Genomic DNA, 6225 nt, shown 5'->3' with positions numbered 1-6225 from the left:
TGTCAAGAAATGTTTCAATACAGTCTTGGATGTTGTCCTCGGTGATCACATACGGTCCTGGCTACGAATGCCACCGTATAGCGCTGACGTGGCAAGTGGGAGGGCCCACGACGGCGCGGAGCGAGGCGTGCGTCTCCTCGCATCCCAGGTAAAAAATGCAAATAGCCCCCTGGAAGTGATAGGAGGAGTACAATCGAGCCCCAATCCCTGTTTTCCTCTGCTTTTGGCTGCGAAGAGGCCGAGGTGAACGGCAACGGCGGCGGCGGCGGTGAAAGATGATCGTCGCGCGTTGAAGGTGGTTGATGGCGCGTGGAGTGAGGTCACTGACGGCGGCGACCGTGGCCGCGCAGCAAGCCGTTCATTTTGGTCGGGCGGAGATGGTGGAGAAGGCACCGGTCCGTCGGCGGGAAGGGGACCCCTGTCCTGTGTACGGTGAGTTCGGGAGTTGGATTATGAAACTTTTCGTTGCAATTTTGTTCGTTATTTCATAGATAGATGCTCCGATGTTCGTGTGTATGGTAGATTTTGGTTGGATTGAGTACAGCTCTTGAGGTTTATGGTTTTTTGGCGGGCAAAAGTCTGAATTTTTCACGAAATTTCGTTGAATTTGCAGAAGAAGGAAGTGATTCTTTTACTCTGGAAGTGATTCACAGGGGATTTTTTCGTTGGTTCTGGATGCAATAGAGCATATGTAGATGGAACGAAGGTTTGCTTCGATGACTGCGATAGTGATATTTGGTCTGGACTATGGATTGAACATGTAATAGAAGAAATTGGTTATGAGGCAGCAGGGAGGATCAATGTGTACTGGTTGTTGCCTGGAATGCAGATCAATGAAGATGGGCTTAGGCTTATATCTGGAGACAAAGATGCAGTGAGCATGTGTGAAAAGGTGAAGGAGGGGCACAAGTTTTCTGATGGTGTATCTTGATCACGATCCAGTTTGTATATCCAGTTCTTATGGTGATGTGGTTGTTAATCCTGTTGTTAATCTACCTCATGTCATTAGTCCAAACAAGCAATGCACTGGTGCCAGCAATGCAATTGTGCAGGTGCATGATATGAATGACATAGAAAGCAGTAGAGGAGGTGGAAGGAGGAGATATTGCAGAGTGGTTGGTGCTGTAGAAGATGGTGTCAGTGATGATGGAAATGGAAGTGATTCTGATTCAGATTATACTCCAGAAATCAATGACAGTGACAATGATGTACAAGATGGTGATGATGACTTGTTCCAACAATTTGCAGATCAGGAACCAAAGGATAAGAAGGTTATTCCAGAAGGAGAAATGTCTGAAGAAGAATTCTTTGAGCCTGCAGAATCAGATGATGAATCCAGTGGGTTCAATTTCAAGTCATTTGTTCCTGAAGATATGCATGATCCCAAGTTCCATGTGGGACAGATATTCCAGTCAATTGATCAGCTGAGGAAGGCCATAAGAGAGCACAGTTGCTTGCACAGAAAGAACATTAAACTTCCCAAGAATGACAAGATCAGAGTTCTAGCTAAATGTGAGAAAGGGTGCCCATGGGAATTGTATGCTTCCACGGATAGTAGAACAAAGGCAATTATGGATAAAAGGCTTCAAGATGTGCATACTTGTGAGAGCAAATGGCAAGTGTGTGCATTTACAGCTAAATACATAGGTAATTACTATGTTGCTCAGATTAGAGCAAATGAGAAAATCACTATCAGGGGTCTTGGTCAGTTAGTGCAGAAAGATTGGAAAATGAGACCAAAGAGGGGTAAGCTAGGAAGAGCAAGGAAACATGCATTTGACATCATCTATGGAGATGAGACTGCACAGTACAAGCAACTCTGGGATTTTGGGCAAGAACTTAGAAGATCTAATCCAGGGGGTTCTTTTTTCATGTTGCTGGATGATGGAGGGCACTTTCAAAGATGTTATTTCTCCTTGGATGCATGCAAGAGGGGTTTGCTAGCTGGCTGTAGGCCTATAATATTTCTAGATGGTTGCCATTTGAAGACTAAATTTGGTGGAATATTGTTGACTGCAATTGGGATGGATCCAAATGATTGCATATTTCCTGTGGCTTTTGCTGTTATTGAAGTTGAAAATACAAGTTCCTGGAAGTGGTTTCTGACAGCTCTGAAGCAAGATCTTGGCATAACAAGTACTGTTTCATGGACCATCATGTCTGACAAGTAAAAAGTAAGCTCCTTGCACTTTTTAGTTGTCCACTAGTCTAGTCATAGTCCCAAGTACCACCTTGCGTCAACTAACACCAAATTTCTGATTGCAGGGACTAATAAAGGCAGTTACACAGTTGTTTCCAGATTCAAGTCATAGATTTTGTGTGAGGCATCTTTGGCAGAATTTCAACAAGAATTTCAAAGGGGAAGTGCTCAAGAATCAGCTCTCGAAGTGTGCTAGAATATCCTGGAGTTATGTTTTATGTTTGAATTATGTGTGAAATTCTCTCATATATGTATGAACAACAGTGAATTTAACATGATTTCATAGTAAATCATTCAGTGCAAGTAACAGTGAATTAAACAGTAAATTATCTGTCAACCAGTTCATTACATCACATAGTACCAAATCATTCAGTGCACATCTCACACACTACCAAATCATTGAGTGCACTCCACATCTAATCAATGCTTGATCACATAAACCAACATCATAAAAACTAACAACCCTACACAACATAGCACACATTTCAACAGCCAAATTATCTCCACCAAGTGCCTCTCAATATCACTTCTTCCACCTGTCACCACATGATTCTTCACCTTCATCATTCCTTCCTTCTTTTCTTTCACTGCATATGATCTTCCCATCGAGCTACTGCCCACACTGTGATCTTGCACATCTTGACATCCATTCTGCAAAAACTCCTCGTATGCATCCTCCAATTTCCACATGTCACAAGCACCCTTCCAAGACTGAACCAGAATAGATTTCAGAATCAAACAGAGGAAGGAAAATTCAGAACCAAAAAGAGAAAGAAAAATTCAGAATAAAACAACCGCAGGCACATACCCCATGATTTGTGCACTTGTAGAAATGTCGCAGATAGTTCTCCGGCGTCCTCGATACGTAATGCCGGACTCTGTGGATTTTTGTAGTCCTTGCAAATCACCAGAGGAAATCGAGGGAGCAACCCCGCCTCATCGGACGAGCTACCGCCGTCACCCATGACGAATAGATGCAGAAATGGAGCCCCCGACCTCGCCGTCGAGCTCCCTCCTTCGCCGTCCTGCCACGCCCTCGCCGTCGAGCTCCCTCCCTAGCCAATTTCTCGCTCCCTCTCGCCACAAATGGGGAGTTTCTCGATTTAGGGTTCCAATGGGCCGATGAGAACAGAAATAACCGTTGGGGAACGCCTCGCTCCGCGCCGTCGTGGGCCCTCCCACTTGCCACATCAGCGCTATACGGTGGCATTCGTATCCAGGACCGTATGTGATCACCGAGGACAACATCCAGGACTGTATTGAAGCATTTCTTGACATGCAGGACTGATTTCAGCATCGCCCGTAACATCCAGGACCATACGTGCATTTTACTCAAAAATATAGATAGACAGAAGCCTTTGAAAATTCGGCCTGTGGAAGAGTTACCAGTTGGCAAGCCCAATGGAGCACGGCGGCGCGGCAAAGAGAGAAGGCCGTCGTCGGAGCTCCTAGCAATTCATCACATTTAGAAAAATAAAACGTTCATCAAATTTGAAAAAAGTGCACCCAATTTGAAAAAAGTTCACCGGTCCTGAAAAAAGTTCATCGATTTGAATAAAAAAATCATTAAAGTTTCTGAAAAAACTTCATCAGTTTTGGATAAAGTTCATCTAAACTGAAAAATGTTCATCAATTCTGGAAAGTTCATCGGTTTTGGCAAAAAGCTCATCGACTTCAACAAAAATATTCATCGAGTTGGAAAATGGTTCATCGGCCTTGAAAAGAGTTCATCGTATTTGGAAAAAGTTCATCAAATTTTAAAAAACCTTTATTGATTTTGAAAAATGTTCATCAATATTAAAAATCTAATTGAATTAGAAAAATATTCATCCAATTTAGGGTAAGATCAAACGAATACAGAAAAACGAAAAAAAGAAAGGAAAAAAAACGAAACAAAAGTAAGGTAACATAAAAAAAATGCTGAAAATTTCACAGTAAATTCTCGTGGTCGGGTAATTATTCGACTCCCAGCTAACGCGTTGCCGTCACGGTCAGCTTGGAGATTAGCCGGCGCATGGAGGAGATCTCTTCCTCAGCCTCTTCTTCTAGGGCCGGGCCAGGCCGGTACTTCGCGAGGGACAGAATTGCCATGCCATTCGGTCTGTCAAGCTTCCGTAAAAAAAAAACTTCTGTCAAACTACACTCAAAATTCACTCAAAAACAAAAGCTACACTCAAAAGAAAAAGAACTCTCTGTCAAGTTTGTACATGGATGTTCAATTTCATATATTTACTGTTTCACGGGTAGTGTGAGTTAGTGAGGAGCACGCATTTCATCCACGCCAAAATTCACGCTCTTTTTGCACTCTTGGGCCTCTGGAATTTCACTAAACCGACGCCATATCAAAATGATTGTAGAAAAATAAGTCCCCCGGCCCCCACGGACCAAAATAATTATCATTTGCTGGTACTGGGATACATTGTCGCAAAACTGAAAGGTGATTTCGGACAGTACAATGATGTTCGCTACACTGACGCATGACGGGCTTCGTTGTTTTTCAGTGTCTTCAATGAAGAATAATTATACGAGGCCGTAACATTTATCAAACCCTCTAAACATTGGACTGTAGCTTTCATAGCTCAGTTGGTTAGAGCACCCGTTTAGTAAGCGGGAGGTCTTGAGTTCAACTCTCAATGAAAGCATCTTACTTTTGTTTTTTGTAGGAGTTTCTCTAATTTTTTTCATGGTTCCATTGCTTTCTTCTCTAGAAGATCATCACTTTTTTTTTAAAGTTTTTTCTTCTAACTATTCCTTCTGTCCCGAATAATTAAAGTTTTAGGTCAAAGGGCTCCATCAACAGTTAGCTAGTCTTCTTGTAGTTTTATCCTTGTGCTTTTCTGTTGTGGTGCTTGTAAACAGTTTCTGTAGCATCTTGTATGTGCCGTTCTCGGGTTTTTAGTTTTTCTTTCTCGTTGTACGGATTGTTGTAATTCCTGACCGGTTGATGGCTTTGTTAATTCAAAGTCGGGCTCTTTTTGTGCCTTCTTTCTAAAAAAGTTAAAGTTTTCCGACTTTTATATGGATGTTTCGTGTTGCATTTTTGTCCCCCCCATCCCCCCCCCCCCCCTCCCCACACACACACCCGCCATCTCTAGCGATGTTTTCTGTAGCATTCTTCCGTAGCATAACCGTACCCACATCCACCTTTGGCGAAGGGCCTAAATACATGTTAGTGATGATTTTTCAAGCAAAGTAATCGCGCATATGCAACGCATGACCAATATGATAGTATCTTAAGAAGTTTGCCTTGTTGTCTTGTGTTATTGTGACTCTTCCCTATTGAACATGAATATTGCTAGAAGTTGATCGTTCGGGAATCTAAGCTATGCTCTTTGCCGCTATGGAAATGCACATTTTTGCATCAGTTGCAGACCGCCCTTGCTCCCTCAATTCTGCACTTACAGTATGGTTTTGTGTCCTTCGTGCTTAGCTTCTCAGTATGACACGTTCTTGGTGTTGGGGAACGTCGCATGGGAAACAAAAATTTTCCTACGCGCACGAAGACCTATCATGGTGATGTCCATCTACGAGAGGGGATGTGTGATCTACGTACCCTTGTAGACCGTACAGCAGAAGCGTTAGTGAACGCGGTTGATGTAGTGGAACGTCCTCACGTCCCGCAACTTACACTAAGTCACATTGCTTGCAAGGCTTGTGTGTGATTTTGTATTACCGAGTGGGCCCTGAGATACCTCTCCGTCACACGGAATGACAAATCCCAGTCTTGATCCATGCTAACTCAACGAACACCTTCGGAGATACCTGTAGACCATCTTTATAGTCACTCAGTTACGTTGCGACGTTTGATACACACAAAGTATTCTTCCGGTGTTAGTAAGTTATATGATCTCATGGTCATAGGAACAAATACTTGACACGCATAAAACAGTAGCAACAAAATGACACGATCAACATGCTACGTCTATTAGTTTGGGTCTAGTCCATCACATGATTCTCCTAATGATGTGATCCCGTTATCAAGTGACAACACTTGCCTATGGCCAGGAAACCTTGACCATCTTTGA

General features: G+C 42.9%; 1 non-coding gene across 1 annotated transcript; it reads left to right on the top strand.

Annotated features, from left to right (window-relative positions):
- The first annotated feature begins 4768 nt into the window (after positions 1-4768).
- TRNAT-AGU lies at positions 4769-4842 on the top strand. The gene has a single exon. It is a non-coding gene; the product is annotated as a tRNA-Thr (tRNA).
- The last annotated feature ends 1383 nt before the right edge of the window (positions 4843-6225 follow it).

This window comes from Hordeum vulgare, chromosome 7H, assembly GCF_904849725.1.
Source record: "Hordeum vulgare subsp. vulgare chromosome 7H, MorexV3_pseudomolecules_assembly, whole genome shotgun sequence".
Classification (NCBI taxonomy): domain Eukaryota; kingdom Viridiplantae; phylum Streptophyta; class Magnoliopsida; order Poales; family Poaceae; genus Hordeum; species Hordeum vulgare.
The sequence above is the reverse complement of the archived record's forward strand: the minus strand, read 5'-3'. Positions and strand labels throughout refer to the sequence as shown.